This window comes from Bufo gargarizans, chromosome 4 (genome assembly GCF_014858855.1).
Source record: "Bufo gargarizans isolate SCDJY-AF-19 chromosome 4, ASM1485885v1, whole genome shotgun sequence".
In the NCBI taxonomy this organism is placed as follows: Eukaryota; Metazoa; Chordata; class Amphibia; order Anura; family Bufonidae; genus Bufo; species Bufo gargarizans.
This window is the reverse complement of record NC_058083.1, coordinates 499,093,455-499,119,362: the sequence shown is the minus strand read 5'-3', so window position 1 is coordinate 499,119,362 and position 25,908 is coordinate 499,093,455.

The following is a 25,908-nucleotide window of genomic DNA, read 5'->3' as shown; positions in this document are numbered from 1 at the left end:
TGTATTTCTAGCTTTAATTGCACACTGACTAATCCAGGTGTTGTAGATTGCAAAAAAAGTTTTTGTTTTTTTTTATAACAGAATATGAAAGCTGTATATATTAAACTTGAATTTAAGGCCTCATGCACACGACAGTATTTTTTCACAGTCCGCAAAACGGGGTTCCGTTGTTCCGTGATCCGTGTCCGTTTTTGTTTCCGTGTGTCTTCCTTGATTTTTGGAGGATCACCAGACATGAAGGAAATAGAAAAAAAAATCAAGTTTGCCTTGCAAATGATAGGAAAAAAAAACGGACACGGATCACGGACGCAGATGACAATCTTGTGTGCATCCAAATTTTTTCACGGACCCATTGACTTGAATGGGTCCGCGAACCGTTGTCTGTGAAAAAAATAGGACAGGTCATATTTTTTTCACGGACTGGAAACACGGATCACGGCCGCGAATGACAAACGGTGCATTTTCCGAATTTTCCACGGACCCATTGAAAGTCAATGGGTCCGCAGAAAATCACGGAAAGCGGGACAACGGACACAGGACACAACAACGGTCGTATGCATGAGGCCTAACACTTGCAGATCAGGAAAATACGTTTTTTGGGCAAAAAAAAGTGTATTTTTAAAACCCCAGAAAATGATGGGTGTATTTCTAGCTTAAATTGCACACTGACAAATCCAGATGTTGTAGATTGTCAAAAAAGTATTTTTTTTTGGTAACAGAATATGAAAGCTGTATATATTAAACTTGAATTTAACACTTGCAGATTAGGAAAATACAGTTTTTGGGCAAAAAAGTGTGTTTTTAAAACCCCAGAAAATGATGGGTGTATTTCTAGCTTAAATTGCACACTGAGTAATCCAGATGTTGTAGATTGCCCAAAAAGTGTTTTTTTGTAACAGAATATGAAAGCTGTATATATTAAAGGATAACTGTCACACTTAGACCGTAATTTCAATTTTCCTATATGTAGTTACTAATAAGATGATATTCCAGAATCAGTTACTATTACACTGACTTACCCCATATTTAATAAGATTCAGCCCTTAGCAACCAGTCTGCATGAAACTGCAATCTCACTATTCAGTTAAGATGGCCGCCACTGCCCTCACCCTGAGGCTAATCCCGCCTGCCCTCACTAGCCAGTAACAATAGCCCCCCAAAAGTGTCAGTAACCAGAGCCCTCCCCTAAAGGGTTAATCTGCTGCAGCACAAAGGGGTCCGCTTACCACATGTTGCTCTCATTTATACACTGAGCAGATGGCAGATCTCCCTTCTCTGGTCTGCGCTGCTTCAACTCTGCATTCTCCAGCTCTGCTGAGTGAGGGAGCATCTGCCAAGCGCAGGGACAGGGAGAAGTGCACACAGCCCAGGCACTGTTATCAGCTGCTGGGGAGGACCTGGCTCTAATCATTTACTTACAGTCTCTGGCTTTCAGTAATCTGACCTTGCACGCTGCGTGCTCCTGCGTCCTCCGTCCTTCAACACATAGACGGACCTGCATAGCAACCTGATTTTAAGCTCAGGTAAAAGTAGGCAGTGCAGGGAACAAAACTGTGGAATTAAGGGGTGTAGATCGCTGAGTTAGATTCTCTCCTATTCTCTCCCTGAAATCACAAGTCCAGCAGCATCCTCTCCCTACACTTGTAACAGCAGAGTGACGTGCAGCGCTACGTGACTCCAGCTTATATAGAGGCTGGGTCACATGCTGCTCTGGCCAATCACAGCCATGCCATTAGTAGGCATGGCTGTGATGGCTTCTAAGGTCAGACAGTTAACCGCTTGTTGATTGGCTGCTCTGCGGCCATTCAAAAAGCTCAAAGAAAGCGCCGAACCCGAACTTTTACTGAAATGTTCGGGTCCGGGGTCCAAAAATCACAAAGTTCGGTACAAACCCGAACTTTACAGTTCAGGTTCGCTCAACCCTATTAGTTACCACGAAACGCAAGGAAATTTCAATTCGCTCATCTCTAATAAGGAACAGGAATTCAGAATAATTTTCTTTCCTGATAATTGGACCAAACATCGGGCTATGTAAATGCAGCTGAACTCCTTGAATAAGTGTTAGACTTGTATTTCCTAAAATAAGATAATCCTTTAATAAGATAATCCTTTAATAGTGCCACCATGGGGCCCATCAGAGAAAATTATTCTCAAGTCCCATTCCCTGTATCATCAATAAAATCAAATGGGTTGTGAATCAAACAAACAAAAAGATTCTAGCGTCAGGTGATCAGCTCCAAAGGTAGTCAAATGGTTCTTCTTCTCCTAGACCTTTGGGGGCCACTATGGTATCAGAGCCTAGGCCCAACAGAAGATCCTCTGGTACCCTGGTAGGCCAGTCCAACCCTGCCCTGGATCAATGACCTATCTCCAGAAACTGATTAACTATAATTTGCAATGCTGTGACATTCAAGACATACACCCAGACTCCGACAGATAAGGCAACCACATCTAGCCTCAGACAGAATGGAGATATGGCTGCACATGTGAATGACTCTGTGTAGTCAAGTCTATAAAATTTGCAGAAAGAGCCAACCTTGGGGAAACCCAAAAATATATATGTTTTGACCAGAGAACACATATTTCACTGTTGCCTCTTGAGGATTTCTTGAGAGAAGTATTTTCCAAAAAGAACACTATTTGCATTTGTATACATCTGAAGACGCTGGGCAAAAATCCATATGGGGGCTAGCCACACCTGAGAACTTTTGGATGCCAATGTCCTTTCTAATAAATAGAAATTACTAAGGCCTCTTTCACACAAGCGATAGGGATTGTGTCAGAATGTGTTCAGGAAAACACTGATGGTTTTGTACCCAAGTTCAGTCAGTTTTGCGTTCAGTGTTTCAGTTTTTTCGGCGTGGGTGCAATTCGTTTTTAATGCATTTTGTATGCGCGTGAAAAAAACTAAACAATAACAGTCAATCTAACAACCATCAGGGAACAACGCATTGCATTCAAAAGCCTTAAGTTTTTCACGCAAGCCTCATTCACATCTATGGAGCCAGGGCTGCGTGAAAAACGCACAATATAGAACACTGTGTGCAGACTCAGTGAAATGAACGGGTCAGGATTCAGTCCGGGATGGGGACATTATATATGGAAGCACAACTGGGGCCCTAAAATATGTATGGGGGTACAACAGTGGGCTAATATCTATACTGGGGACAACCAGGGGTGCATTATTTATACTGGGGGCACTTTGGGTGGCATACCAGATATACTAAGGGCACTGGAGGGGTTGGAGTTAACTTAAAAACCCAATGAAATCTATTTGTTTTGAATGGCTGTTTTTAATGGCTGTTAAAAATGTATGCAACATGGCCATTAAAAATGGTTGAAAAATGTTCATGAAAAATCGACAGTAAGGGACATTTATCATGACTGGTGTTCCTATACACCAGTCTTCATCTTATGGCGTGGCACTACTTTTTTGCGGTGCAGAGGTACGGATAGAAACCCCACGGAATGTACCGTGTGCATGAGCCCTAAGATAGCTTCCTAATAGAGTTGAGCGGACATCTGGATGTTCGGGTTCGAGAAGTTCGGCCGAACTTCCCGGAAATGTTCGGGTTCGGGATCCGAACCCGATCCGAACTTCGTCCCGAACCCGAACCCCATTGAAGTCAATGAGGACCCGAACTTTTCGGCACTAAAAAAGCTGTAAAACAGCCCAGGAAAGGGCTAGAGGGCTGCAAAAGGCAGCAGCATGTAGGTAAATCCCCTGCAAACAAATGTGGATAGGGAAATGAATAAAAATAAAAATAAAATAAATAAAAATTAACCAATATCAATTGGAGAGAGGTCCCATAGCAGAGAATCTGGCTTCACGTCACCCACCACTGGAACAGTCCATTCTCAGATATTTAGGCCCCGGCACCCAGGCAGAGGAGAGAGGTCCCGTAACAGAGAATCTGGCTTCATGTCAGCAGAGAATCAGTCTGCATGTCATAGCAGAGAATCAGGCTTCACGTCAGCCACCACTGCAACAGTCCATTGTCATATATTTAGGCCCAGCACCCAGGCAGTAGAGAGAGGTCCCGTAACAGAGGATCTGGCTTCATGTCAGCAGAGAATCAGTCTGCATGTCATAGCAGAGAATCAGGCTTCACGTCAGCCACCACTGCAACAGTCCATTGGCATATATTTAGGCCCAGCACCCAGGCAGAGGAGAGAGGTCCCGTAACAGAGAATCTGTCTTCATGTCAGCAGAGAATTAGTCTGCATGTCATAGCAGAGAATCAGGCTTCACGTCAGCCACAACTGCAACAGTCCATTGTCAGATATTTAGGCCCAGCACCCAGGCAGAGGAGAGAGGTCCCGTAACAGAGACTCTGGCTTCATGTCAGCAGAGAATCAGTCTGCATGTCATAGCAGAGAATCAGGCTTCACGTCAGCCACCACTGCAACAGTCCATTGTCAGATATTTAGGCCCAGCACCCAGGCAGAGGAGAGAGGTCCCGTAACAGAGAATCTGTCTTCATGTCAACAGAGAATTAGTCTGCATGTCATAGCAGAGAATCAGGCTTCACGTCAGCCACCACTGCAACAGTCCAGTGGCATATATTTAGGCACAGCACCCAGGCAGAGGAGAGAGGTCCCGTAACAGAGGATCTGGCTTCATGTCAGCAGAGAATCAGTCTGCATGTCATAGCAGAGAATCAGGCTTCACGTCACCCAACATTGGAACAGTCCATTGGCATATATTTAGGCCCCGGCACCCAGACAGAGGAGAGGTTCATTCAACTTTGGGTGGCCTCGCAATATAATGGTAAAATGAAAATAAAAATAGGATTGAATGAGGAAGTGCCCTGGAGTCCAATAATATATGGTTAAGGGGAGGTAGTTAATGTCTAATCTGCACAAGGGACGGACAGGTCCTGTGGGATCCATGCCTGGTTCATTTTTATGAACGTCAGCTTGTCCACATTGGCTGTAGACAGGCGGCTGCGTTTGTCTGTAATGACGCCCCCTGCAGTGCTGAATATACGTTCAGACAAAACGCTGACCGCCGGGCAGGCCAGCACCTCCAAGGCATAAAAGGCTAGCTCTGGCCACGTGGACAATTTAGAGACCCAGAAGTTGAATGGGGGCCGAACCATCAGTCAGTACGTGGAGGGGTGTGCACACGTACTGTTCCACCATGTTAGTGAAATGTTGCCTCCTGCTAACACGTTGCGTATCAGGTGGTGGTGCAGTTAGCTGTGGCGTGTTGACAAAAGTTTTCCACATCTCTGCCATGCTAACCCTGCCCTCAGAGGAGCTGGCCGTGACACAGCTGCCTTGGCGACTTCTTGCTCCTCCTCTGCCTTGGCCTTGGGCTTCCACTTGTTCCCCTGTGACATTTGGGAATGCTCTCAGTAGCGCGTCTACCAACGTGCGCTTGTACTCGCGCATCTTCCTATCACGCTCCAGTGCAGGAAGTAAGGTGGGCACATTGTCTTTGTACCGTGGATCCAGCAGGGTGGCAACCCAGTAGTCCGCACACGTTAAAATGTGGGCAACTCTGCTGTCGTTGCGCAGGCACTGCAGCATGTAGTCGCTCATGTGTGCCAGGCTGCCCAGGGGTAAGGACAAGCTGTCCTCTGTGGGAGGCGTATCGTCACCGTCCTGCCTTTCCCCCCAGCCACGCACCAGTGATGGGCCCAAGCTGCGTTGGGTGCCACCCCGCTGTGACCATGCTTCATCCTCATCCTCCTCCACCTCCTCCTCATCCTCGTCCTCCTCGTCCTCCAGTAGTGGGCCTTGGCTGGCCACATTTGTACCTGGCCTCTGCTGTTGCAAAAAACCTCCCTCTGATTCACTTCGAAGAGACTGGCCTGAAAGTGCTAAAAATGACCCCTCTTCCTCCTCCTCCTGGGCCACCTCCTCTTCCATCATCGCCCTAAGTGTTTTCTCAAGGAGACATAGAAGTGGTATTGTAACGCTGATAACGGTGTCATCGCCACTGGCCATGTTGGTGGAGTACTCGAAACAGCGCAACAGGGCACACAGGTCTCGCATGGAGGCCCAGTCATTGGTGGTGAAGCGGTGCTGTTCCGTAGTGCGACTGACCCGTGCGTGCTGCAGCTGAAACTCCACTATGGCCTGCTGCTGCTCACACAGTCTGTCCAGCATGTGCAAGGTGGAGTTCCACCTGGTGGGCACGTCGCATATGAGGCGGTGAGCGGGAAGGCCAAAGTTACGCTGTAGCGCAGACAGGCGAGCAGCGGCAGGATGTGAACGCCGGAAGCGCGAACAGACGGCCCGCACTTTATGCAGCAGCTCTGACATGTCGGGGTAGTTGTGAATGAACTTCTGCACCACCAAATTCAGCACATGCGCCAAGCAAGGGATGTGCGTCAAACCGGCTAGTCCCAGAGCTGCAACGAGATTTCGCCCATTATCGCACACCACCAGGCCGGGCTTGAGGCTCACCGGCAGCAACCACTCGGTCTGTTGTTCTATACCCCGCCACAACTCCTGTGCGGTGTGGGGCCTGTCCCCCAAACATATGAGTTTCAGAATGGCCTGCTGACGTTTACCCCGGGCTGTGCTGAAGTTGGTGGTGAAGGTGTGTGGCTGACTGGATGAGCAGGTGGAAGAAGAGGAGGAGGAAGCCGAGAAGGAGGAGGTGGCAACAGGAGGCAAAGAATGTTGCCCTGCGATCCTTGGCGGCGGAAGGACGTGCGCCAAACAGCTCTCCGCCTGGGGCCCAGCTGCCACTACATTTACCCAGTGTGCAGTTAGGGAGATATAGCATCCCTGGCCGTGCTTACTGGTCCACGTATCTGTGGTTAGGTGGACCTTGCCACAGATGGCGTTGCGCAGTGCACACTTGATTTTATCGGATACTTGGTTGTGCAGGGAAGGCACGGCTCTCTTGGAGAAGTAGTGCCGGCTGGGAACAACATACTGTGGGACAGCAAGCAACATGAGCTGTTTGAAGCTGTCTGTGTCCACCAGCCTAAATGACAGCATTTCATAGGCCAGTAGTTTAGAAATGCTGGCATTCAGGGCCAGGGATCGAGGGTGGCTAGGTGAGAATTTACGCTTTCTCTCAAATGTTTGTGAGATGGAGAGCTGAATGCTGCCGTGTGACATGGTTGAGATGCTTGGTGACGGAGGTGGTGGTGGTGTTGGTGGTACATCCCCTGTTTGCTGGGCGGCAGGTGCCAACGTTCCTCCAGAGGCGGAGGAAGAGGCCGAGGCGGCAGCAGCAGAAGAGGCCGAGGCGGCAGCAGCAGAAGAGGCCGAGGCGGCAGCAGCAGAAGAGGTAGCAGGGGGAGCCTGAGTGACTTCCTTGTTTTTAAGGTGTTTACTCCACTGCAGTTCATGCTTTGCATGCAGGTGCCTGGTCATGCAGGTTGTGCTAAGGTTCAGAACATTAATGCCTCGCTTCAGGCTCTGATGGCACAGCGTGCAAACCACTCGGGTCTTGTCGTCAGCACATTGTTTGAAGAAGTGCCATGCCAGGGAACTCCTTGAAGCTGCCTTTGGGGTGCTCGGTCCCAGATGGCGGCGGTCAGTAGCAGGCTGAGTCTCTTGGCGGCGGGTGTTCTGCTTTTGCCCACTGCTCCCTCTTTTGCTACGCTGTTGGCTCGGTCTCACCACTGCCTCTTCCTCCAAACTGTGAAAGTCAGTGGCACGACCTTCATTCCATGTGGGGTCTAGGACCTCATCGTCCCCTGCATCGTCTTCCACCCAGTCTTGATCCCTGACCTCCTTTTCAGTCAGCACACTGCAGAAAGACGCAGCAGTTGGCACCTGTGTTTCGTCATCATCAGAGACTTGCTGAGGTGGTATTCCCATGTCCTCATCATCAGGAAACATAAGTGGTTGTGCGTCAGTGCATTCTATGTCTTCCACCGCTGGGGAAGGGCTAGGTGGATGCCCTTGGGAAACCCTGCCAGCGGAGTCTTCAAACAGCATAACAGACTGCTGCATAACTTGAGGCTCAGACAGTTTCCCTGGTATGCATGGGGGTGATGTGACAGACTGATGGGGTTGGTTTTCAGGCGCTATCTGTGCGCTTTCTGCAGAAGACTGGATCCACTGTCGGCCACCCAATTGACTAATGCCTGTACCTGCTCAGGCCTTACCATCCTTAGAACGGCATTGGGCCCCACCATATATCGCTGTAAATTCTGGCGGCTACTGGGACCTGAGGTAGTTGGTACACTAGGACGTGTGGATGTGGCAGAACGGCCACGTCCTCTCCCAGCACCAGAGGGTCCACTAACACCACCATGACCATGTCCACGTCCGCGTCCCTTACTAGATGTTTTCCTCATTGTTATCGTTCACCACAACAACAAAAATATTATTTGGCCCAATGTATTGAATTCAAATTCAGGCCTTTTTTTACAGACACCTAACACTATCTGGCTATCTATTTAGGTACCGTATTACACTAATACAGGCACAGCAGTAACCACAGATTTAGCTGACTATGAATTTGAGGCCTAGTATTTAGGCGCTGGGTGACAGGTATACGTTTTACGGACAGAATTAGACTGGGATATGCACAGTAGCGTGTGTGTGAAGTTATTGAGAATGACCCTATTAGCACCTTGATTCTGATATACCCTTTTAGGAATGTATTTAAAGTAGGCCTGATACAGCAGAAACCACTAAATTATGAAATTGCTAAATTGGGAATTGTATTTCAACCCAGAACAAAAAATTTGCTTTGACGGACACTAAATAACTTGCCCAGCCACAACAGTACAGCAGTAACGACAGATTTAGCTGGATATAAATTTGAGGCCTAGTATTTAGGCGCTGGGTGACAGGTATAGGTTTACTGACAGAATTAGACTTGGAAATGCACAGTAGCGTGTGTGTGTGAAGTTATTCAGAATGACCCTATGTGCACCATGAATCTTATATACCCTTTTAGGGATAGATTTAAAATAGCTCTGATACAGCAGAAACCACTAAATTAGGAAATTGCTAAATTGGGATTTGTATTTCAACCCAGAACAAAAACTGTGCTTTGACGGACACTAAATAACTTTACCAGCCACACCAGTAACGACAGATTTAGCTGACTATAAATTTGAGGCCTATTCTTTAGGCGCTAGGTGACAGGTATAGGTTTACTGACAGAATTAGACTTGGAAATGCACAGTAGCGTGTGTGTGAAGTTATTCAGAATGACCCTATGTGCACCTTGATTCTGATATGCCCTTTTAGGGATGTATTTAAAGTAGGCCTGATACAGCAGAAACCACTAAATTAGGAAATTGCTAAATTGGGAATTGTATTTCAACCCAGAACAAAAAATCTGCTTTGACGGACACTAAATAACTTGCCCAGCTACAACAGTACAGCAGTAACGACAGATTTAGCTGAATATAAATTTGAGGCCTAGTATTTAGGCGCTGGGTGACAGGTATAGGTTTACTGACAGAATTAGACTTGGAAATGCACAGTAGCGTGTGTGTGTGAAGTTATTCAGAATGACCCTATGTGCACCATGAATCTTATATACCCTTTTAGGGATAGATTTCAAATAGCTCTGATACAGCAGAAACCACTAAATTAGGAAATTGCTAAATTGGGAATTGTATTTCAACCCAGAACAAAAAATGTGCTTTGACGGACACTAAATAACTTGACCAGCCACAGCAGTACAGCAGTAACGACAGATTTAGCTGGATATAAATTTGAGGCCTAGTATTTAGGCGCTGGGTGACAGGTATAGGTTTACTGACAGAATTAGACTTGGAAATGCACAGTAGCGTGTGTGTGTGAAGTTAATTAGAATGACCCTATGTGCACCTTGAATCTGAGATACCCTTTTAGGGATAGATTTCAAATAGCTCTGATACAGCAGAAACCACTAAATTAGGAAATTGCTAAATTGGGAATTGTATTTCAACCCAGAACAAAAACTGTGCTTTGACGGACACTAAATAACGTGACCAGCCACACCAGTAACGACAGATTTAGCTGGATATAAACTTGAGGCCTAGTATTTAGGCGCTGGGTGACAGGTATACGTTTACTGACAGAATTAGACTGGGATATGGCCAAAAAATAACCACACTATTGATGGTTAAATGCACTTGGTGTGACAGCTTGACCAACCACACTACTGAGGGTTAAATGCACTTGGTGACAGGTGCAGCTTGCCCCTGATGTAGTATATGGCCAAAAAATAAACAGACTATTGCTGGTTAAATGCACTTGGTGTGACAGCTTGACCAACCACACTACTGAGGGTTAAATGCACTTGGTGACAGGCGCAGCTTGCCCCTGATGTAGTATATGGGCAAAAAATAAACAGACTATTGCTGGTTAAATGCACTTGGTGTGACAGCTTCACCCTGATGTAGGATTTAGCCAAAAAACAACCACACCATTGAGGGTTAAATGCACTTGGTGACAGCTTGCCCCTGATGTAGTATATGGCCAAAAAATAAACAGACTATTGCTGGTTAAATGCACTTGGTGTGACAGCTTGACCAACCACACTACTGAGGGTTAAATGCACTTGGTGACAGGCGCAGCTTGCCCCTGATGTAGTATATGGCCAAAAAATAAACAGACTATTGCTGGTTAAATGCACTTGGTGTGACAGCTTCACCCTGATGTAGGATTTAGCCAAAAAACAACCACACCATTGAGGGTTAAATGCACTTGGTGACAGGCGCAGCTTGCCCCTGATGTAGTATATGGCCAAAAAAAAAACAGACTATTGCTGGTTAAATGCACTTGGCGTGACAGCTTGACCCTGATGTAGGCTTTAGCCAAAAAACAACCACACCATTGAGGGTTAAATGCACTTGGTCGCAGCTTGTGCTGGCGCAACACAAGACACAAAATGGCCGCCGATCAGCCCAGAAAAAAGTGACTGAAAAACGCTCTGGGCAGCCTAAAAACAGTGAGCAATTGAGTATCAGCAGCTCAATGATCCACAGCTGCAGATCGATCACTGGATGGAGTGTTTTGGAGGAGTTAATCAGCCTAATCTCGCCCTACTGTCGCAGCTGCAACCTCTCCCTACGCTAATCAGAGCAGAGTGACGGGCGGCGCTATGTGACTCCAGCTTAAATAGAGGCTGGGTCACATGGTGCTGTGGCCAATCACAGCCATGCCAATAGTAGGCATGGCTGTGACGGCCTCTTGGGGCAAGTAGTATGACGCTTGTTGATTGGCTGCTTTGCAGCCTTTCAAAAAGCGCCAAGAAAGCGACGAACACCGAACCCGAACCCAGACTTTTACGAAAATGTCCGGGTTCGGGTCTGTGTCACGGACACCCCAAAATTCGGTACGAACCCGAACTATACAGTTTGGGTTCGCTCATCCCTACTTCCTAACATCTGGTGGCATCAGAGGCAGAGCTTGTTAAGAGCTTATTTGCTTCCCTTTCTTCTCGTAGGGTAAGACTCTAACACTGTTCAGAGTGAGGTAGTAAATCAGTCACTAGCTGGCAGCAGCCTCTTTACCCACCTCTCCTCTCAACATAGACTTTTTTGTGTGAGGCTAGAGACAGACAAAAGCTAATAGAAATAGGAGGCTGAGTGAAGGGAAAGAGCATGGAGTAAGCATAATTCTTTAATAACATATATTACAAACTTTCTTGTATTTACCTGTAGTGTTCATTTCTAAAAACGTGTTTATAACTTCAGGTACTTTTTAATAAATATGGCAAAAATATAGGCTTTAGTCTAGGCTTTCTATATTTAGATGAAATATTTGCATTAATATAATCATCCCTTCGAAACAATACAAGCATCTTACAGTAATAGAGATAAGCACTGCCATACAAAGTTTTCTTACAAATAATTGAGGTCACAGACCTGGCCTACTAGCTTGCTCAGAAGTCAACTCTACAAGGAAAGTCTGCGCTTAGTCTACATACAGTGCAGTAAAAAGGAAAGGTTGTGTTGTACCCTAGATAACTGTTCAACGAATGTAGTCAATTGTGTTCTTTGCAGTTACTGGAATCCATCATGAAATGAGTCACAATCAAATGTGTACTGTGGTGAGACGTGCTACTGAAATTGACGCAAGGAGAAAAGAATGAGGCCTCCACTGTTCAGTTGTGGGTTGTTTGATATGTCTTACCAAGGTGCCAAGTGAAAGTTATGTGAACTCAATTAATATATACACGACTAAACCATTTAGGAAAAAAGCCAATATAAAAATGAAGCTGCTTTCAGGTGCTGCTTGACATTACCACATCATTAATTACCCAGGACATGAGGTCCCGGGGCACCATCCCGCTTGCTTGACATTTCTATTTCCTTGTTTGCCGGTAAAAGTTTTCACTCTATTGTGGGGTACTGGTCGAGAATGTCCCAGTAAATGTCACCGACACCAGACTTACAAAACAACAATGCCATACTTATCTCTGCTCAAGTCTTTAACAGGTTACAATTGAACACATTGAGCAAAAGTAGAAAAACTGATCTTGGAAGGGCTTAGAACACAGGTCTCTCGGGTAAACGGCTCTGGAGTTCTTAACACAACACAGTCTATGTACTCAATTATACCAACCCAGTCTCTGATGTCTTAGGGCTGCATTACACCAACAGATTATCTGACCAATGCCTGTCCAATCAGACCAATAGCGGTATGTATAACAAAATATCTGTGTGTGTAAACTGCAATCTTCAAGTGTGAATACGATTCTATTATCTGAGGAGCAGCATTCTTGTGCATTTTTTTGCCCCACCTACAGGCGACCTTGATTAGGTGGTACATATGGTTGTGCTTGCTCCTCCTCTCATTGGTTGCTTGGTGCACATAGAGGTGACTAGGAGCAGCACACCATGTGTGCAGGGTCTGCTATCCTGAATGTAGATGCCCAACTGCATAGGTATGTTTAGAGTAGGTCCTGCCTGACTGAGAACACCTTGACGTGGGTAGGTGGGCACAGATGTGTTTTGATCAAAATATATTGGCTGAGAGTCTCAGATTTTATCATATCAGAGTGAGGTCTAAGTCCATATATAATGTTTGCATCTACTGTGTTAGTGCATTATTTTCTGTGATTTTTCTTTTGTAAACGGCCATCTGACCAATGATTGGTCAGAAAATCTGTGATATAATCTGTTGGTGTAATACAGCCCTTAGTTCATCATACCATTGGCAAGCCAGCTGCCTCCTGCTTTTTCCTTAACTCTTCCGCAGACTAGTGTCGCTTTGTTGAATCTCTGTTAGAAAGAAATTGTCATGTACTGTATAACCTCTTTAAAGAGGCTCTGTCACCAGGATCAATCCTGATAAACCAGACATACTGCCTGGTAGGGCTCATCATGCTGATTAGAACTATACATTTCTTTTATCTGCACAATAAACAGCTTCAGAGAAAACTCTGTTTTTATTCATATGCAAATGATCGATTGGAGCCCTCAGAGGAGGGGCTGAATAGTTTGAGCACTGGTTTGCACACTCCCCCTCCCATTGATTGATAGGTCGATAGATTGGCTATGTCATGAAGACACCGCCTGTCCATATCCGCAATTAGAGAAAATGGAACCCCAGAATCTTAGGACCTTCCTCTATGAAGGACCACCATGTAATGCCCGGTCTTAATAAGACAAGGGCTGACATTCTCAGGGAGGTAATAGGGTTATGAGTTGTCGTGAATGAGTGGAGCAATAGAGTATTCTGGCTCCGACAAATAAATTAGGCAAATTTCTAATACAAATGTTATATTAATTCCTTGCTGTTTTTAACAGGGTTTTTAAAGTCCCCTAAAAAATAAAATAAAAATAAGACCCTAAAAGTGATCAAAATATCTGAAGTTGTTTTTATGTGCTGTGAGGTGTACCATGCATTGTGGTTTCCATCTTCATCTTTCTGTTATGGGGTTGTCAGTACTTTCAACATGAGGCTGAGAACTACCTTTCCCACCATGCAACAGTGTAAAGCCAGACTATCCTGCACACTCCACACTTGTAGCTGTTTCTCTCAAGGGTGGTTAATTAATTAATTAAATTAGTTAAGAGGGTCCAGGCAGGGAAGGCATTTAAAGGGGTTGTCTCACTTCAGCAAAATGCATTTATCATGTAGAGAAAGTTAATACAATGCACTTACTAATGTATTGTGATTGTTCATATTGCCTCCTTTACTGTCTGGATTCATTTTTCCATCACATTTTATGGTTATATTTCCATGGCTACGACCACCCTGCAATCCAGCAATGGTGGTCGTGCTTGCACACTATAGAATACATTTATGAACTATCTGTACAACCGCAGGCCCAGCCACCAGAGAGGCTGGTGCCTTTTACTATAGTGTGTAAGCACGACCAGCACTGCTGGATTACAGGGTGGTCATAACCATGGAAATGAGCAGTGTATAATGTAATAGAAAAATGGATCAAACCAGCAAAGGAAGCAATATAGACAATCATAATATATTAGTAAGTGCTTTGGGGTTTAAGGGGTTATCCAATACTTATAATGCCCTGCAAAATGCCTGGGCACCTCATACAGGATATACTTACCCCACTTCCCGGCACCTGCGTCGCTCCTGATGCCCGCAACGCAGCCGCTGCATCTCTCCGTCACGCGGATCAAAACATCCGGTGATTGGGGGAACAGCCAATAGCAGGCTGCGAAGGAGATGAGCCTCCCTAGCGTCACGCGGCCTGCTATTGGCTAAACCCCTATCCCCGGCCCCCATCGCCAGATGTTTTGACGCGTCCATGCGGGCATCAGGAGCGACGCGGGTGCCCGGGAGCAGGGTAAGTATATCCTGTATGATGTGCCCAAGCATTTTGGGAGACATTATAGGTGCTGGATAACCCCTTTAACTTTGTTTACATGGTAAATGCCATTTGCTGAAGTGAGACAACCCCTATAATGATACAATAATAATAAAAATCAAAGCTTCACCTTTTTCCAAACGCCTCTGTTCTTGCCTTTTACAAAAAAATTTTTTTACCTTGGACAACCACTTTAAGTGACGAACACAAAGGCTTGCCACATGCCAAACTTCGATGTGATTTCTCCATTGCAGCTCATTCAGTAGAGAAATGAATTATTATATTACACTCAAGAAATAAATCCTCGGCTCCAGGCAGCATCTTCAAAGGGGGGTGGTGGTGACAAAGGTGCCCTTTCACTACTATGTCTCATTGCTGAACGAGATGACACATAATCCCACAAGTGCTTGGCTAGTTGGCGTGACTGCGGTATCAGTGCCACCTTGGACAAAGAGTGAATGGAAAAATCCTTTATAGACGCTATGAGCTAGTCTTGCATGGCTGAGAAGATTCTGTGTTACTGATGTCCTTCTGCACATTTTTGCTAACATGTTACCCAATTACTATATAAAATTTTTTGGGGTTTTCGGCAATTCAAACTTAGAAACAAATATTATTCAAATAATCGAATCACGAATATCGGCACTTCGAGAATTAGCAAATATTTAGAATATAGTGATATATATTCATAATTTCGAATATTGTAGATTTTTTTTTTTTATCAGTAACCTCCCTTCTTGCTTGTGGGCCAATGAGAAGGCTGCAATATCTTTGTCAGAGCTTAGCAACATCCTTAGCAACCAATAGGAAAGTTGCCTCCCCCTTACTATATAAGAACCTCCCCAGCAGCCATTTTCTACAGTTTTATAAAGTTCTGAGAGAGAAAGCAGTGACATTGCTGTGTTCTGTGCTTTCCACACTACATTAGATAGTTAGTGTAGGTTAGATAGTGATATAGTGTAGCTAGTGCAGTGCAGGGTGTTAGGTAGTGTGATAGGTTCTGCCGTCCATACATTCATGCAGACCTGCTAAAATGTAATGTCACGTATTGCGCCAAAATATTTGCATCATTAGTGCCGATTAGCGCAATCGCAAATATATTGGAGCACTCTTACTGCATATAAAGCAATTTTTTATGTTCTGCCGTGCCAACCATATTCTCCCGTCTCAGGAAACTTCTAGCAGCTTGGAAAATGTAGCAAAAGTGACCCACGCCTGTATTGCGCGCGCATTACGCGACTATTACATTGCCGCAATCAAGAAAATAATCTCGAATTCCCGAATATATGACGATTATTCCGCCCAAATATTCGTGAAATATCACGAATTCGAATTTAGCCCCTGCCGCTCATCACTACCCTGGACCCATGTGAGGTACAGGGCTGGTTGTAGCTTTCTTAGAAAGGTATGGTCACATACTATATGATGTCTGATTTCCATTTTTTACATCAATCATAGCATAACCCTTTTAAAGGGCTAACTGAACTGTTTACAACTTAGTGATGGCCATTACTATCTGATCGGCCACTGCAGCAGGCTTTCACAGCGTGCACGCTCACTTCTTTTGCCAGCTGTGCTACAAGGCCGGGACGCTGAAGGCAGGAATTGTTTCTACTGCGCAGACGCTGAACACATGAAGTGGAGTCTGTGCAGTAGAAGACAGGACATGAGCACACATTGCTGGCAGGACAGGGGAGCCTATACAGCCATTTTCAGTGATGTCATATATGGGGGCCAGAGTTACAAAAGCAATGCAGAGACACTGTGTACAGGGGCAACCGCCAAGTCAAAAAAACAGCACAGGACAAAGAATATGGATGGATGTTAATGAAGACAACTTGAGTAGTGACAGAAATACAGTAACCAAAAAATATTGCAAAGTGGCCAACCCCATTAAATCTAAGTTTAGACCATCTTACGTTTACACAGCACTAGTATCAGTATCAGTCTGGGCCATCCTTTTTTAAGTAAATGCAGCAACAGAATAAATCACAATTCTGCACTGGGTGGCTGGTACATTGTAAATGAGGATAAGGGTGGCCACACATGCAGGTTTTTAGTGCAGTTTATGAAGCCAAAACCAGGAGTGCATTCAATAAAGAGAAGTGGTATCTCTTAATTATACAATCTCTTTATTTATGATTCAATCCTGATTTTGGCTTTAAAAACTGTATAAAAAAATTTGAACATGTGGCCGTACCCTAACAGAGTCAAGTCGTGATTCCAACATTAGAAATCATGAGGCAGTGACCTTGAAAACCATGAACATTTATCCGTCTTAGGGTACTTTCACACCTGCGTTATTGTCTTCCGGCATAGAGTTCCGTCGTCGGGGCTCTATGCCGGATGAATCCTAATCAGTTTTATCCTAATGCATTCTGAATGGAGAGAAATCCGTTCAGGATGCATCAGGATGTCTTCAGTTCCGGACCGGAACGTTTTTTGGTCAGAGAAAATACCGCAGCATGCTGCGCTTTTTGCTCCGGCCAAAAAATCCTGAACACTTGCCGCAAGGCCGGATCCGGAATTAATGCCCATTGAAAGGCATTGATCCAGATCTGGCCTTAAGCTAAACTTTGTTTCGGCGCATTGCCGGATCCGACGTTTAGATTTTTCTGAATGGTTACCATGGCTGCCGGGACGCTAAAGTCCTGGCAGCCATGGTAAAGTGTAGTGGGGAGCGGGGGAGCACCATACTTACCGTCCGTGCGGCTCCCGGGGCGCTTCAGAGTGACGTCAGGTCGCTCCACGCGCATGGATGACGTGATCGCATGGCACGTCATCCATGCGCATGGGGCGCTCTGACGTCATTCTGGAGCGCCCCGGGAGCCGCACGGACTGTAAGTATACCGCTCCCCACTACTACTATGGCAACCAGGACTTTAATAGCGTCCTGGCTGCCATAGTAACACTGAACGCATTTTGATGACGGATCCGTCTTCAAATGCTTTCAGTTAACTTGCGTTTTTCCGGATCCGGCGTGTAATTCCGGCAAGTTGAGTACACGCCGGATCCAGACAACGCAAGTGTGAAAGAGGCCTTAGGGTACTTTCACACTTGCGTTTTTCTTTTCCGGCATAGAGTTCCGTCACAGGGGCTCTATACCGGAAAAGAACTGATCAGACATATCCCCATGCATTCTGAATGGAGAGTAATCCGTTCAGGATTCATCAGGATGTCTTCAATTCAGTCGTTTTGACTGATCAGGCAAAAGAGAAAACCGTAGCATGCTATGGTTTTATCTCCGGCGAAAAAACCTGAAGACTTGCCTGAACGCCGGATCCGGCATTTTTCCCCATAGGAATGTATTAGTGCCGGTTCCGGCATTCAGAATACCGGAATGCCGGATCCGTCCTTCCGGTCTGCACATGAGCAGACTGAAAAAAAGGTGAAAAAAATAAATGCCGGATCCGTTTTGCCGGATGACACCGGAAAGACGGATCTGGCATTTCAATGCATTTTTTCGACTGATCAGGCATTTTTAAGACTGATAAGGATCCTGATCAGTCTTACTAATGCCATCAGTTAGCATACATTTTGCCTGATCCGGCAGGCAGTTCCGGCGACGGAACTGCTTGCCGGATCTCTCTGCTGCAAGTGTGAAAGTACCCTAACTAGACCAAAATGCTGTGTTGATTCGTTTCATAAAGTATCTTAGTGGTTGTAGATCAATTTTTCTGCTACACAGCTACAAACCGCCCATGTAGACACAGAGATATATGATAAAAAAATTCTGCCCGTAGGCACCACTAGAGGGAGATAAGGAGCTTATAGTAAACAAATTAAAGCAGTTGACTGAGAGTAGAAGCTAGATACCATGGGCCTCAGTACAGTGGAAAAAAAAACACTCACCTATTTAAAATGTTCCAGTTTCAGGCCCAAGCTCCCATCTCCCTCTGGACCAGAAATGTGAAATCCCATCAACACACAGGTCGCCACCCCATGCCAATTTCTTAATCTAAATCCTTTGCCACAAATTAAAGCGCTCATTCCCCATGGCCCTTTAGCTGTCCCCTCTTACCCCTACCTGGTGCTGCCTGAGGCGATCTCCTCACCTGGCCTCATTGGTGGTGAACCCCTGAACACACACCTCACCGCCTCAGGCCAATCAATGGCCTCAGTGGTTATCTACAGGAATGGCACATGACCACTAAGGGTCAGTGACTTTCTTGGTAGCAGACTCCATTTAAAGGAGCTCATTTGGCTCATTAAAGGGCTTCTGTCAGCCCACTAAACCGTTTTTTTTTTTTTTTTTTTACTAATAATCCCTATACTGCGAGCTCTGCATACATAAGTTAAATAATCATTTTGGTTCAGTAGAATTTGATAAAAAGATATTTTTAAAATATGAAAATTACCTTGCTACCAGCAAGTAGGGCGGCTACTTGCTGGTAGCAGCCGCATCCTCCGATCCTAATGACGCCCCCTCCACATTGTGATTGACAGGGCCAGGGAACGGGATCCTTCTTTGCTGGCCCTGCCTGTTTGCAATCAAAATCCGGCGCCTGCGCCGCGGCCGTACCTATCTTCAATCTGCGCAGGCGCACTGAGAGGTGGCCGCTCGCTCAGCCGCTCCATCCTCGATGCGCCCGCGCCGATGACGTCACATCTACACCCGGCGCAGGAGCATTGAGGATGGAGCGGTCGAGCGAGCGGCCCTACTTGCTGGTAGCAAGGTAATTTGCATATTTTAAAAATAGCTTTTTATCAAATTCTACTGAACCAAAATGATTATTTAACTTATGTATGCAGAGATCGCAGTGTAGGGATTATTAGTAAACAACAAAAAAAATACGGTTTAGTGGGCTGACAGAAGCCCTTTAAATGTATGTAAATAATGTGGTAGAAGTGTTTTTAAAACTGGTGGCTTAGGGGTCCCTCCCTATTTGACCACAAGTCAATTATCGGAAACACATGTCCACAGGAACGTTTGTTCCTGATAATTGGCCCATATAATTGAGCTGCTGATCAGCAGATGAACAAGCAGAAAAAGCAATATTATGAGAATATTTTTATCAAAATCATTTATGACCATCCACTACAGCAAAGTGATCTCTTTTAGATAGTACCCTACTCTATAATGACTCCTCTACTTGTGCCACCAGGCCTGAACTACATTCATTGAGAGCATGGAGGTATACAGAAGCAGACAGAATGTGTCATAAGGCAAGAGGACTACTTTGTATTTCCTTTGTAAGCTGGCTCACATGGGAAAATGGAAACATATTTTTAAATGTATTTGAAAATGAAAGATAAGGACAACAATGAGGACAAGTGTTAAGCCTCCACCATTGTAAATTTATGATGATGGTGGTGCAAATATCAGCGCAGAGGCTAATGCACAGACCTTCACATATTGTTACGATATCAGCCTGAAGTAAAAAGACGCAAAGCCAAATTATGAGGCAAACTGTCATGTGCCCTGCCAGATCGTCCATGATTAATCTCTCATATGTTCTTTCTCTTCCTTTCAGCTGTAACGGATGGGTTTCTTTTACTCACAAAACTGCTAAATATGTCTTTTTCTCTACTCTCCTGTGGTCTTCGCTGCCTCCTTTCCCAAATCCTCAGTCTCATATGGTTTCACAAAGAAGACCAGAGGATACAATTACTTGATTACAACCCTAAGAGAAGAGGACTCAGGCCAAGTGTCTCTGGCTAAAGCCAAATCTCTTTTTTGGCCTATAGCAAAGGCCTAGTATACAGCGTATGTTTTTTTATGTTCCTGAATGCTTTTTGGAACATTTTTATTCACATCATTTATCAATTTGACTGCTTAGAATAAAATAAAAAACTGCATGCCCTGACAATCCAATCTGTGACTGGCCAATGTGTCTTTTATTATGACTAATAAAAAAGATCTCGTCTTCCTGGAAAGATTATGTAACAGCCGCAGAGCTGCGTACAAGACATTGGGCCATTATGAAAAGCTTTTAAAGTTATGTCCCCCCGCCTCCTTATGGGTTCTGTAAGATTGCTAAGACTGATTTCTGTTTGAGGTGGTCTGAAATTTATAGTAGAATTTATTTTCACCAAAGGTCATGGAGGCCTCATTCACACAGAGATTAGAGTTGGGTTGTTTTTCTGACCAAAAAGCAGTCACATTAGATACAGTTACTTTTTTGCTAAAATCATGGATTGTAGTTTGTTATTTCTTTTTTTTTTTTTTCAAAGTAACAGATCTAGCAAATCATGCTATTGTTCCATATTTAAGTCAATGGGAAGCATGCCAAAATTCCATGCTTATTACCATTTATAAAACCCATATACCCTATTCAGATATTCTCAAGAAATATACAAGGAGGCCCTTGTTTAGGATCAACTTGTGGTCAGAATGGAGAGCTTTTAGAAGAGTGTATGTTGTTCTGTAGGATTCAACCAATTGACTAGAATGGGCATGGTACAATTCTTCATTTCCCATGTGGTAGTGCTGGAGAGAGATGTAACACTTAGAGCCAGGTTCCCCCTCAAGTTATTGTTTATCAGTTGGGGTCCTAGCATGGGGGAACTTTGTCCATAGGACTGTGCACAGATTATAGTGCCTGCCCCAATGAGGATCAAAACCCAAAATGCTAGTGCCAGTTTCATAAGATGCTAACGAATCTCTCACTAAGGCTGGCCATACACATTGGATAGCTGTCCAAACAGTCAAACACTTGCTCATTCCTAGCCACCAAATTTATGCCCACTTGGCTCGGTTGAGTCTGCAAATGTTCTCAGTAGGGAGAGAGGAACAAGCCACTGTTGAACTTCTCTGGTGGAAGGGTTGTCAACCTAAATTTTTAAAAAAATTCTGGACAAATTATCCCAAAATTATGGACAACCAAAAACTTTTATGGACAAATTGGAAAACTATAAAGAACTATAAAGATCTAGTTTTTTGGTAAAAGGTCCCCTGTTTTTACCTTCCAAGAACAAAAAGATTGGATGTGTAAAAATTCAACAGTCTGATTTTCTCTCTCCCAATAAATGCTATCAGGGGAGAATCAAGAGGCCATCATACACTTTGGATGGATGGATGGCTGTCCTGGCAAGTGTATGGCCAGCTTACACTTTTGGAATAGGTGACATATAAACTCCATGCTGAGGTTACTCCTGGATTTAAACCATGAACCCAATAGCAGGAAAGCAACAGTGCTAACCACTGATCCATTATGTAGTCCATTGTATTCTTTATGTGAACCACATTAATTCTATAGTAAGAAAAGATGCTCCAGAACTGTTCTTTTTTAATGAGTTGCGGTGTAATAAGCCCTTTAAAAACACACAATGGGGCAAACTTACTTACTACTGCACATGCAACAGAATCCTACTTTAAACTGAGTCAGAATACTGGTCATGTGCTACATTAATAGTGTCATAGATACAATTTTTGCCTCACCCAGTTTTAGTATTAGCCAAAATTCAGGTGCACAATGCTGGCACAAAACAAGCCACCCAATAGGTGATATAAAGTTAAACTAGATGCACTACAGGTGCACCAGATTTATCATCCAGCATCAGCCACTGTAATAAATCAGGCACGTTCTTAGACTGTTTGCACTTAGACTTTATTAGTAAATGTACCCCAGAGTGTCTGTGTTTAATTCTCTAACCTTTAATCAAGAACCTGGCTAACATACACTGTCCAAAAAAACAGTCGCCACCTGGATTGAACTAAGAAAATAATTATGAGCCTTCTATTGGATAATTACTGCATGGGCGATTATGTTTCAGCTGGCAACAAGTTATTTAACCCCAACTGGTGCAATGAGTTGCTTCTTATTTCTTAAACAACCATGTCGAAAGACACATCTCGTGGTCATGGAAAAGATGTTAGTCTGTTTGAGAAGGGTCAAATAATTGGCATGCATCAAGCAGAGAAAACATCTAAGGAGATTGCAGAAACTACTAAAATTGGGTTAAGAACTGTCAAACGCGTTATTAAAAACGGGAAGGATAGTGGGGACCTATCGTATTCGAGGAAGAAATGTGACGGGGAAAAAATCCTGAATGATCGTGATCGGTGATCTCTTAAACGTTTGGTGAAATCAAATCGAAGAAAAACAGCCGAACTCAGGGCTATGTTTAATAGTGAAAGTAAGAGCATTTCCACACGCACAATGTGAGGGGAACTCAAGGGATTGGGACTGAACAGCTGTGTAGCCGTAAGAAAACCACTAATCAGTGAGGCAAACCAGAAAAAAAGGCTTCAGTTTGTTAGGGAGCATAAAGATTGGACTCTGGAGCAATGGAAGAAGGTGATGTGGTCTGATGAGTCCAGATTTACCCTTTTCCAGAGTGATGGGCGCATCAGGGTAAGAAGAGAGGCAGATGAAGTGATGCACCTATGATGCCTAGTGCCTACTGTACAAGCCTGTGGGGGCAGTGCTATGATCTGGGGTTGCTGCAGTTGGTAAGGTCTAGGTTCAGCAACAGTATGTGCTCCACGAATGAGATCAGCTGACTACCTGAACATACTAAATGACCAGGTTATTCCATCAATGGATTTTTTCTTCCCTGATGGCACGGGCATATTCCAAGATGACAATGCCAGGATTCATCAGGCTAAAATTGTAAAAGAGTGGTTCAGGGAGCATGAGACATAATTTTCACACATGGATTGGCCACCACAGAGTCCAGACCTTAACGCCATTGAGAATTTTTGAGATGTGCTGGAAAAGGCTTTGCGCAGCAGTCAGACTCTACCATCATCAATGCAAGATCTTGGTGAAAAATTAATGCAACACTGGATGGAAATAAATCTTGTAACATTTCAGAAGCTTATCGAAATAATGCCACAGCGAATGCATGCCGTAATCAAAGCTAAAGGCGGTCCAATAAAATATTAGAGTGTGTGACCTTTTTTTTGGGTGGCGACTTTTTTTTGGGACAGGCAGTGTATTTCACAATATCAATGAATAGGCAGCCATGTGCCGTATGATCTTCAGTTTTCCTAGCAAAAATTATGAATGACGTGGTTTCCTAGCCACCTTCAGCACTAGTGTATAAGTCCTGCTACTATGTCACTACCAAAGCAGAAGATGAGGACTTATTTCTGTGCTGCATCCAGCTTGGTCAATGATCATCAAAAAAATTACCCTGCAGGGGTGCAGTGAGAGGGAGGGGGTGCAGCTGGGGGAAGCACCCGGGGTGTAGAGGCTAAGGGGCCACTCCTATTGGGCACTTTATTTACATAGTGAATAAGGAAGCCATCCACTCCCTGCTTCACATACATACATCACACTGCTGTCTGTGGGAAAGTAGCAGTGAAAGCCCAAGAATCAGCCTTCTGCACAGCCAGCAGAGTGATGTGTATGTGTGACCAGGTCTTCTGCTGCTGGGGAACGCAAGATGTGCGGATCATCATGGAAACAGCTGTGTATTTGTGACGGGGTACAAATACACATCTCTACTGCACAATATCTACTGTAAAGGTGCCACAAGAAGGACATAACTACTGGGAAGGGGCCACAAGGAGGAAATAACTACTGGGAAGAGGCCAGAAGGAGTGTTCTGTCCTCAGATGCAAATTCAGTGTGTTTCTGTGTGTTTATCAGTTTGACATTGCATTTACGTGTGTCGTATCTCATCTACATTATATTGTATGGTAACAGCACCATCTACTGGTGAGTTCATGTATTTCATCCAGCCTGTTTTTCCTATGCATTATGGGAGTCCCAGGGCATTGTGGGTAGTTCCTGGTTCTTTGTAGTCTTGTGCTTGTAGTAGAAGCAGTAGCCATCTTATGTCTCAGGAGCCACACTCTCACTGGTTTTCCTGCCCAATCATCTGTCATTCAGCCTGTTTTCAAGCATAGTCGGTAAGGACACTATCTGTGTGACATTTACTGTAGTTCATTATATGTTTCTTGTATTGATAGCTCATTATCATTGTATTATCTCATGTACTGCATGTATAGCAGATATTCTTTATTCATGCCATGTACCATGGATAGTTATGTTCGAAAATACTACTGTTTTATTCTGTAGTTTCACCTTTCCTGTCAATCTACTATCAATAAAGAGAAGGTTAAAGTAGTACAGTTTTCTCTTCTTATCAAGACAGAAGGTTTAGCTACACACTGTGCTAACGGGTATGAGGACAGTATAGTGAAACGACTGCTGAGAACAAGCTCGGTGAAACAACTGCTGATGACAGCAGTGAAACGACTGCTGAGAACAAGCTCAAAAGATCAGACTAGACAGAGCCCGCAATTATCCACGCAGAGCCTGCATACGGATATCGCAACAGTCTCCTTACAGTCGCACCGAATATCAGACTATACGGAGCCCGCCATTATCCACGCAGAGCCTACTTACGGATATTGCAGCAGTCTCCTAACAGTCACAAGCTCTCAGATAAGTGGCTCTAACAGGACATCGATCATAGAAGCTTCCGCTATTGCCCGCACAAAAGCAAAAGCTGCGAACCGCAAAATCCAGCTTCACAGAACAAGAGGTGCAGATAAAGCTGGAGAAAGCACAACTTGAGACAGCAGAAATGCAGATAAAGCTAGGGAAAGCGCAACTTGAAGCAACTCTAGTAAAACTCACAACTGATAAAGAGACAGCAGCTGCCATAGCAGAAGCAGAATTTCTAGAAGCCACAGCACATCTAGAAACCAAGAGTCATCGCAGCATTGTCCAGCCAGAACTTGAATACCAAGATCCAGAACAACGTACCTTACAATACATCTATCCACATTCTAAGTCAGATGACGACCCAGATCCACAGCTTCATACAAAGCGGTTTGTTAACAAGCCAAGCCAACATGCTTATTAGGATCATCAGAAAGTCGAATAGTTATCTCCTTGCAGCAAACTAGAGAATACACATCAGAGTGAAACCAGCTACAACAACTTCTCTTCAGAACAGAGAATCAGAAATCCGCCCCTGCTTAAATAGATGCCCTTCGCTTCAGAACGGTATTACACAGATCGGATTAAACCAGAGACTTCCAACAGGTATGGCCGTGCACCACACATTCAGTCTGACAACACAACACAGCCGGTTCCTGCGCCAATCAAGCCACAATGGACTTTGCCAGGTTCCTTGCTCGACGTGAGCTGGTCACCAAGGGACTTGTAAAGTTCAGTGACTGCACTGAAAACTATAAAGCTTGGCGAGCTTCCTTCCAAAATTCCACCAGAGACTTATATCTGTCATGTATTGAGGAATTGGATCTCCTGGTAAAATGGCTGGGAAGTGAGTTCGCTGAA